Source organism: Rhinichthys klamathensis, unplaced genomic scaffold (assembly GCF_029890125.1).
Source record: "Rhinichthys klamathensis goyatoka isolate OS25496 unplaced genomic scaffold, OSU_Roscu_1.1 h1tg000944l_1, whole genome shotgun sequence".
NCBI classification, from domain to species: domain Eukaryota; kingdom Metazoa; phylum Chordata; class Actinopteri; order Cypriniformes; family Leuciscidae; genus Rhinichthys; species Rhinichthys klamathensis.
This window is the reverse complement of record NW_026607269.1, coordinates 231,343-242,474: the sequence shown is the minus strand read 5'-3', so window position 1 is coordinate 242,474 and position 11,132 is coordinate 231,343.

The window sequence follows — 11,132 nt, the reverse complement described above, 5'->3', positions numbered from 1 at the left end:
TCAAAACAAGGTACTGACCTTTAAAAACAAAGAGGCGGCTGCAGGGTTCACTAGACACTTGACCCTTCACAAAAAGAGGTCAAAAGGGCCTAAGGTTACACAAATGGCAGAGGTTTGATTTGCTGAATGTGTACCGTTTGGATTAGCTGCAATTTAACGGAGAAGAAAAACACGCCTAAATGTCATTTGTGTGAACACGGCGTGTGGCATGGCGATATTTTCCACAGGGAGCTTTGCAGATAAAGTTCAATATGCAGGGGAGGCTGTTCCGGTCCAGTGTGTTACATTTAAGGTGTTTCTGATTGCTGTCAGATTGTGTGGTTCAGACATGTCATTTCATGAACACATAGCAAGATCCAGATGGAAAATATATCTGTCATATACAGTACATGCATCACATATCCAGTCAATGAGAGATGGATTCATTTATTTACAATTGGGCCTCTTTATGTGTTTATATACATGCTAATGTCCTTATTTTCATTTCGGACATTAAGTAGTTAACAGTTAAAGTAACGGATGACCTAATTGTCCTCAGAGACTATGATCACATCACAATCAAAGTACTGAAATCTGAGAATCTCTTGTTTTTTCTCTCTCTCTGTATCCTGGTGTGTCTCTCACTCATCTGTCTTTTTAAAGATGCCATGAAACGTGTTTTTCCTGTTCAAATTCATGAAATAGGGGTGGGACTGGACATATAAAAAAGTGCATTTCTATTAGACAAAATAACTGTGAGTACAAGATAAATTGAATTTTCTTTGAATAGAAAGTTTGTAAATTGTAAAAAATAAATAAAAATAATCTAGACCTCAGAGCTAATAGACATGAACTGAAAGGTTTCATTCATTCATACCATAAACAGTGCTGGGTGAGATACTCACTGAAGTGACTTTTAAGCTAGAATTTTACTTTGTAACATGTTAAATATGAATATTTTTCTTACACAAACTCATCACTTTGCTTCAGGAGGTCTTTATTAACCCCCCGAGCACTTTTATGATGGATAGATGCACTTTTATGGACTTCAAAACACAAACAGCAATTCACTGCCATTATAAAGCTTGGAAGAGCCAGGGCATTTTTTTATATATATATACTGTATATATAACTCCGATTGTATTCGTCTGAAAAAAGAATGTCATATACACCTAGGATGACTTGAGGGGGAGTAAATCATGGGCTAATTTTCATAATTGGGTGAACTATCCCTTTAAGGTTCGGGGGCTTGTTCATTTTGCTATCCTTATCTTCAGAAGATTCAAACTTTGCCACGAGTCTCCTTTTCTCTCGTTTCCAGGCCACGCCAGCTTCATCTTGGCCCTTACTCAGGATCTGAGCTCTTAAATCAATAGCATAACTCAGAGAGAGGGAAGAGACGCAGGGGCCAGAGAGGCTGAAATATGTACCTTATAACTCAAAGCATATTTGCTGCCATTACCTGAAGGTGTGACCAAGGTGTTAATAACTCTTCACTGTGGGTGGTGCGATCCTGACAGGAGGGAGTGCTTGAAGGGTGTGAAGGTGGAGGAGATGGGCAGCACACACACGTACACAATCGCCCATATGTACGTGCTTCAAATGTGGCAAAGAAAATGGTTGAATAGTGCTGCACACCTTTCTTCCCAAATTTCCATGCTCATCTCTTCATTCCCCGCGGGTGTTCTCTGCGGTATTCTGATGCAGTGTGGAGGGTATTGGTGTGCCCTTGGCAAAAAAAAGGGGCTGGTTGTTGCAGGCCAAGTGTAGACATAAATCGCACCAACGGCAGTTTTACTGCCGGTTGTAAATAGACGTTCCTGCCATTTTTTACGACAGCTATCACTAACTCATTCTGATTCTTATTGCCTCTCGAACGCCGCCAATGGCCCGCCTGCCACTCGCAGCGCCCGGCTCTTCTGTGCTGCCCAAACTTCTGACGGCACCGGGATTTATCGCTGTGGTGTAACTGCGCCTTTAACAAGTACCGCAGCATTTAATTGAATCACTTGTTTTTTTGTTCATAATCACACATATGGATCCAAGTAGAGCAGGAAGGGGGTGATGCGCTAAATCCAAGTGGCTTTGGGAATGTGTTTAAAAGGAAGATGTTTGGAAGATGATCAAGGAACGTGAGGTTTGATGTGGTTGGCGGATTATGTGGCAGATGGAAAAAAAAATGAAAATCACATTTCTTGCCAGTGCTGTGTCCTCAAATTTCACAGCATTGACTATTTTAACTATTTTAAAATATTGTTGCAAGTCATTGATCCCACTGTGAGAGGGAAATCATTCACAGCAACTGTGTTGTATAAATGTTACATTTAACATTTGTAGGTTCTCATCAACATTAAAAACCTAGAAACAGGGAATACATATTTGAAATGATCCCCAAAGTCTTTGAAAAAAAAAAAATGACTATATAGAAAATATACATAATCAATAGTGAATATACATTTTAAATATGGGTCAGACTTTACAAATGCTTTTGTTAGCATTAGTTAGTTAACATGAGAAATCACTAGCATGATAACATGAACAAAATATATATATATATATTATATTCTACATAAAGACATATTATACATACACATATTTTGTGAAAGGTAATATGTAGAATTATATCATAAAATGTTATCAAAATATTTATAAACTAAAATGCTTTAAATGAGACCATACAAACAAACAATAAATAAATCATTTTTTGTGTAGTTTTACCAGGTTGGGTCATGTGACCAGTCAGGTGGTTGAAGTGCTACATAAACTAGGAAGTTTGAATATTGTGGACTTCACACAGCCAATCTTCCTTCCTAAAAGGACTAACCACTCAGCAACTGAGTTGGAATCTCTCATTTGTTCATTTTGTGGATATAAATCTAAAAAAGGAGCATAATCTCTAGGGTAGAAGAAACAAACATCATTCAACAACTGTGAGTCCAAAAAATTACACGCACATTCTCTGTCCCTTTGTCTTGCAGGCCAGTCGATCAACACAATCATTTTGCACTTGTATCCCTGTTTATTTCCACAGCTAGATCAAGTTGGATATTATGTCATTATATAGAGTGACTCTGAAACATATTTGGACATTTTAGATAATCACGCCACAATGTTTGAGAACCATTAAGTGTTCAAATACCCTTTGTCTTCACATATACTGTATATATTTCATTTTAACAATATATTTTGTCATTAGAAACCTAACTAACTTTGCTTTAAAAATTTGTTCTTTGATATTGTGTTATATAATGAAACTTAAGGTATGACTTCAGTGTCCAAATACGTTTTTCAGGTTCATGGAAAAGACAAACTCCTTTCTACTTAAAAAGAAAAAATCCAAACAGAATGAATTTTGATGACCAAACATGCTCTTATTGCATGGTATTGTTTTTTTGTGTGTTTCAGGGGATATAATGTACATATATCTGCAGTTTTGTAAACAATGTGGTGGTGTCTCGATTCCTCTTGCAACTATGTCATACAGGGATCTAGAGATAGTCCGTATTTTACTGTGGATTTGATGTAGACTGGCTCGTGAAGCCATGCAGTGCTAGCTTTTTCAGTAAAATTCTCTTCCAGGTGTTCAGCCTTTGTGTGTGTGTGTGTGTGTGTGTGTGTGTGTGTGTGTCCTGTAAGACAACATGCATCGAGGATATTGTTTTTGTGATGATACCAGGTTGCACAGCAAGCTCTGTTGACAAAGATTTGTTTGTTTAAGGCATTAGGTTGTCAGGTGGTGTGGAATATCTCTGCTTGCTGTGTCTCGCTCACACTGTTGCCCATGTTACCCTGTCGGACAGTGATGGGATGGATTATAATTAGGTCTGTCAATTTAATGCATTAAATTAACTTGATTTATATTTAAAAAAAAATTATGCAATTAATCAATCCCCTTTAATCTGTACATAATTTTAGCCTACAATTAAAAAAATCCTTAAAATCTTCACCTTCATGTTTTGAATTGAAATCAGTCATTAAACCAGTGACGGGTTTCTCTTTAATGATTTGAAAAATAAAACGCAATATATTGACTTCTAAAAGTGCGTATTGTAATGCTTTTCAATGATTTGTACTGCCACATTAATGTAACATTTCAAATCTTCATTTATCTCCTCAACAGATTTAATTTGGTTGATTAATTGGCAGGTTATATATCATTTTCATTTTTTATTTTTTTTTCATTGATTGACATCCTTAATTGTAATTCTCCAGTTAGATCAGTCACTTTTAAAAGTTATATCTGAGATGAATTTTTATACCATAAGATGTAATCATATAATTGCCCTACCTCATAACAAAAAGCAACGTGGACCAAAGCTCTTATTATGACAGTATATAAAAGCCATTGTATTGATTCACAAAACCCATTTAGACTGAACGAATCATGGAGGCATGAGCAGTATTGTTCCCATCAGGGGACGAGTCATACTTTGAATTTCAGTTTGTCCATATGCGCCTTTTCAATAAGCCCTCGGCTGCTTTGGAAACCCAAGCCCTTTGTTTTTCAATGCTCAGCTTGCCAGTTTTATAGTGACTGACGTATGCGGATAGTTCATTTGTAGATTTAAAATTCATAAGCCGGGGTACTCGAGGCTAATAATAGCCGTTGTCACAGCAGTTATTTCCTGTGTTGGAAGTTGCATCGCTCTGATTGTGGCGAATTCTAATTGGAATGTTAATCATGAGCCAGATGGTAGCAATGCTAGATAATTATTAGTATTAGTATTATTTCAGTGCTGCATAACAGTCGTGCATACGAAGACAAACACACAAATTGGGTCCAGTACAGATTTGCAAACCACGGTGTTATAGTCATGCGAGAAGTGGGCGCAAGGGGTGGTTGTTTGGATTATTGAGACAAGAAAATAGATTATCCAGTATCTTGTAGAGCAGTTGCCCAAGCTGAGAAAACTAGTTACACAAGAGCCAGATTGCCATCGGGGGGATGTATTGTGATTTTTCGTGCAACTTCCTGTGCCTGAAACGCATTTCATGGTGAGCCATCAAGATCTGGGCCTCGCTGCTAGACTCTCGCTTTCCCTTTGGTCTGTTTTCTGTCTTTCATTGTTTCAGTATTTTGCTATAACGAACGCCACTTCTACACACATGCTCTTTTGATAACCGACTTTTTTGCCGCTTCTGCTGAATGTCTATGTGTAAATTTTTTAAGAGGGTTAGCCGTGCGGCGCTGGTGAGGCATTCCTGGCACTGTTGGCACTCTCTTCCCAAGGCTTATTCACTCCATTTCTCTCTATATCTTTCCTACTCTCTGTCCTTCCTTTCGTGTTTTGCCTTACCGAACTTCCTCTGCTTATCACGGCGCTGCACCCCACTCCTGTTTCGGACCGTGTATATCCGGGGGGCTCTTGTCTCGGGGTGATAAGCCGTCAGGCTCAACCCTACATGGATCCAATGGGACCTCTCTCTGTGTTTCTCTTGACGTTCTAACACTTCCCCTTAGTCTATCTATCATCCTCCACTTGGCTCATCTCCTTCTCTTTTGTCCTCGAATGCAGAAATAAAGAGGTAAAATGCATTTGCGTAACACCCATCTACTAACAGTTTAGGCAAATAGTCTCCCGGGGAGGCTTTACATAGATGACGCGAGCGCTAACTGGTGTGCTGCCTTTCAAGATTTACGGCGTTCTTTGATTTAATGTTACACCAGAGCTTGTGCCCATTATATCAGCATCATAGGAGCTCTTAAATGTTGTAGCGCCAAAGAAATGCAGTCGTTTTTATTGATGACATTTCTGTTTTCCCATCCTCAGATTGTAATTTTCCATCTTGGGCTTCGGTAAGGCAATAATTAGCAGCTTATGCAAATCAGCCTTCATTTCTCAGACAATCGCAGTTCTTTAAATTACAAAGCGTGCTGAGAAAGATTGTTTCTTCGTTGGCTGTGGCATTGACTTTGTCCTTACATCACAAGGCCTTGGCTTTTTATAGCATTAGCTTTGTCTCCAAACGTTATGCTTTTTGTGAAAACAATAGCGCGAGATTTAACTGACATAAACAACAAAATCGTTCATAGGCTCAGGAAGTCCTATGGTGAGAAATAAAGTATGATGATGTGAACAAATGTAATCTTTCAATTGCTTAGCACGTTGCTATGGTTCACAGTGCTTTACAGGTGCTATGAAACTCTATTAAAGAGTCTGAACAGCTGTTCAGTGGCCTTCAGCTTTGCAGTAGTAACACAAAAAAACACATTCCACACATGTACCAAACCTTATACCAGAGGTTTTGAATTTATTTATTGACGACTGGTCAGTGGACCATATGAAATGAAAGCGCTTTGGTTCAGGTTCAGGTGTTGCTGTGGAGGCTGCTGAACTCATGCCGAGTTTTACTGTCGCCACAAAAGTTTGCCCACTGCCGCAGTTTGTCTTGATTAAGGTGGTTTTCGTGTCTCTCTGCAGGATCAGATTTATCTGTATTCATTTCGGGGTTTTACAGCATGTTTGAATTAGGAACAGATGCTCTTTCTCAGTCAGCGAGGTTGTAATTAGGCCGCCATGTTTCTTCTGATTTTTCAAGAGGTGACGATCCAAAAGGGAAACGAATGCTTTTGTGTGAATTGAGGTGTGATTGTGTTTGTGTGTTCGAACATTTCGGAGACGGTCGACCATTTGAAGGTTCATCTACTGTTTAAGATTCTGTGTAATTCCAGTGTATCAATTAGCCATGTCCAATTAAAAATAATGGATAAACGAGGATATGGACATTCATGGTGTGTATTAGAGAAAAGAATTAGAAATGTAATGGTTCCGGTTACGAATCCTCTTAATGATTATTGTTCCTTAATGATTCAGTTCTAATACTTAATGAATCTAATACTTTTGAGGAACATATTCAAATATAATATTGTATACTAAAGATAAGCAGTATAATCAATACTATCAATAATAAATTATATTTTTATTTTTACATCAAAAAACATCCCAATTTAGAATAAGCTACTTTATTTCCTGTTTTTCACTCCGTTTTGATAGACGTGCTGCTTTCAGCACTTGGACGTCTACTGCTATGATTGGGTAACAGTTTTGCATATTAAAATAATTTTCGACGTCCCCGCCATTGTGTGGAATTGTTTTGAAAACTTCCGATGTTCCAATTTAGATACAAGTATTACCTAAACTTTATTAGCGACAACCAAGACTTATAAAGCATAAGTACTTGGAGTTGCCACACTTTACTTTTGGTAACTTATGGTGTTTTGTGTTAACGGAATTATGAATGAATGTACCATTGTTTGTCGCACTGTTGTTTTCATGGGGTTTTCATCGTTACTTTTTTTTAATAAAATGAAAAACGTATTCATTAGCATTCGCAGTGTCGTGTTTTAAATAATATGAAACGTGTTGTAATGTCTTTATAATGACAAAACGAGAAGATTTCACTCACTGAAGCTTTTATTCAGGATTACAGTAAATGGCTTCAATCAAAACAATAACAAAAGGAGCGTTCTTTAAATGCTTTCTTCCATGTCCGGGGACCCCCTGCATTAACTCCATAAATGCCGAAGCAAGGAAAGAACAGTAAATCACAAATATTCACAGTATACGGTATACATATTTAGTACATCAAACGATCTTTAACAGACAAAGCAATAGTAATGGTAAAGACATCTTTACTCATACTGTTACTCATACTCACACTTGATTCACTTCAACTGGTGTGACCACTTTTTTATTTGTACTTTTTATAAAAATAATGTTTTCAAATATAGTTTAAATGACAACTGTATAGGGTAAAAAGAGTATATAATGTACTGTGTTGTTAATATGAAGGAATTGTTCACAGAGGTTTTACTCTTATTTTGAACTGTGCATTTAATTATGTTGTGTTTTATGGTTAAAGGAAATGTATGTAAACTTAACAAATAATGTCCAGGCAGAAAATTACAAGTACCTTTTCTGGATTTCTACAGCTTGTTTTCTTCCAGTATAATATCGGCTTTAAAAAAATTCTGTTTCAAACCGAGATCTTGACTGAAATCTTTTTTTGACACATGAAGATGCCAATATTGTGATGTGCAGAACACACTCACTCTCAAACTGATTTTATAAAATACAAACACGTTTCTTCAATTTATTAGCCTATGTTGGTTAGTCTCTCACTGTCTGTATAATGCATGAGATTGGTTAAGTACATGTGTGTTGGTAATCACCCTGTCCAAGAGGGGTATCATGGTTGCCAGATTAAAAATGCAAATATGCAATGTAGTATTTGAATTCTGTCAGATTGTGTGCGCACAATTGGCGAAAGCAAATAAAAAGTGAATATGCAGTCACGTTTGAATTATGATTGCAATATTCTAATATCTCTAGTGCTCAGTGAAATTGTGAATTTTGGTGCATCCGTGATAACTGAGACCCACTCTTTAAAAAAAAGAAGCAGGTCAGAGTAATTTGTTCATGAATTGGACTGCACATTGTGATGTTTGTTTGTTGTTGCCTGGAACCAGCAAGAACAACACATGCCATGTTGTTTGTTTATTGTCCTTGTATTATTTTATGGTGCTCAGGCTTTCTCTCTCTCATCACATTCAATTGAGATGCTCACAACTCAGCTAAAACAATTCCTTTTACTGTGACACTGTAGATTCAGAAGTGACACAGCGACTCTGCTGAATAGGAGTGTAGAAAACACTGTCAGTTTTTAATCAGCTCTGCCATATCTACATCAACAAAAGTATGCAGACATTCAATCCCCCCCCCACCCCCCCCCCCCCCCCCCTTTAAAAAAAGGAACACAACTGATTTCCAAACCTAGTGTGGGTTGTACTTTATTTTACAGTATGTGCACTTTCAATGTACTTCCAGTGTACTTATCCACAAAAATACTGAGTAATGTAAGGACACTACATGGGTTAAGGTTAGGTTTACGGGTAGGTTCAGGGTTAGTACTAGTTACTACACTAGTTACATAGTATGTACATGTGAAACAGGACTGTAAAATAAAGTACTACCCTAGTGTGTGTATTTGTAATTGTAATGGGAAGCAGAGGTGTAAAGCCCAGGTCTAGAAAGTAAATGTCCTCCTCAGTATTTTGTTCCAATCACCTGGATTTGCTAATTAGCACAGTTTTACTTTCAGACCCCTGGACTTTACACCTCTGATGGGAAGCAGTAAATGTTCGTGTCTCTTTGTACAACCTTACATTTGTGTCACTCAAGCACTAGGATGGGTAAAGCATATCACTGACATTTAAAAGAAACTTATTTTGCCTCTCAGGGAATCATTTAGCCATCAAGTTGCTTCATACTTGAACAGGCACGATGAGAAATGTTCTTCAGGATGAAGAAAGTGTGAGCTAAGCAGCAAGATTGAGTGCCATATTTATTCTTTATGTAAGATTTGACTGTGATGAAAGGGTACTAGAATATGTATTTTTCCATTCATATTGCAAAGAGCCTAGCATTGTCATTGGAATGTAATTCAAGCCATTTGATTGACTTTAAATGCAGCCAATCAAATGATTTACAGATGTACTGCAGTGGTTGAAAGGGGAAGGTCATCCAGCGCTCATCATAAATCGAGACTTATTCATGTAGATAACATGACATATTTTCATATGTCATTGTTTGCTGTAACTGTCAGCCAAGTCATCACTAATGGCACTGCTGCCGCTGCAGACGTTATTTACGTGCTCTCTATGAATCCAAATGATGATAAATCTCTTGCATGTTTCATACAATCTAAAACCCCAAGCCCAGCAAGCATTCGCACTCTGACAGCAGCTAGGCAAAAATAACAGTCTTTAGCGTAAGCGTTTTGCAAGTGTGTGTGTGTGTGTTCGAGAGTTTCAGGCAATGTTCATTTGCATGAGCCCCCTGAGGACATTTAATGCTACTAACTTTCCCCAAGCTGAGAACCAGCGTGTTTAGGCAAACCTGCTGACTATCGCAGTGTCCAACATCACTCCTTCTCCCCCCTACTCTTATCTCCATGAGTCTCTCTCTTGCTCTCCCTTTCCCTCTCTTTCGCTCTCTCTCTCTCTCAGAGTTGAAGCCGAGAGTGTTATTAGTCTTTAAAGAGCCTCTCTGGCTTCCGCTGCCTCAATGTCTGTTATGATCAGAGCTCCAGGATTAGCGCTGTCACCACATTGCATCTCTCCGCCGTTCTACCCTCACTCTCCCTCTCTCCTTGCGCATCCCTTGTGACCCACAGTGCATGTTACGCTGTTTTTTTCCTCCCAACCTCCATCCCCTCTCTGGAAACTCCTCCACATAGAAGAACACGCGCTGTGGAGCTTCTTGGCGCGCAAAGTGGGAAACGAGAACGACAGTGTGGGAGATTTCTCACTGTGGACTGGGACAGATCCACTACTGCAGGGAAAACAGCGGACGGCTTTAGACAGCGGTGGCAGCAGCGAGAGAGGAGCGCGCGCGTGTGCATGCATCCGTGCGCATGTTTCGAGGGTAGACCGAGCCGCGCTTCTCACACGCTCATTCTCTCACTCTCGGATGATGAAGGCTCTCGATCGCATATGATGGAGCTTGACTGAGAAGCGGGTCTCACTCTCACACGTGCGCTCTTAGACAGGGCAGAGCTCGGGAGCTCTTGGCAGCGTGGCAGAGGCACACGCACGCTCCACACTTGCATCTGGACTGTGACAGATGACCGGACATACGCACCAGGTTCCGTGCGCCCCTCGTGCTCCGGCGAGCATACACACGGGCAGGTGAAGGACCTTCACCTTCGACCCCCCCGAGACCTCTGGAGATGTTCCTCTTCTCTCCTGTGAGACTCACTTTGTTTCTGCTGGTCTTCCTGGATGTTCCCCATCCGTCCTTTCAGGGCAGGAATAAGGGCAGATGGAATAAGGGGGGTAAGTTTTGGGAAGACTCTTTCTCCTCAGGAACTCAGCGCTTGTTGTAGTCTGAGGTCTTTACGGGTTGTCTGGCTGGTTGGAGGTTTTATCTAAAAGTGTGGGACAGCAATCGGAACATTATAGATCCACTCGGGAGATTCTTAAGAACAACTCATGTGTAGAACTTTCATTTATTTCGATTTGTTGTTAAATATCAGATAATGAGCTTGTATTTTTGGGATGATTTATGTAGTTGTCTTTCTTACAGGATGTGGTTGACACTTGACTGATGACATTGCTATCGTGCATCACGATAAAGTTTTTTCCTCTTGTC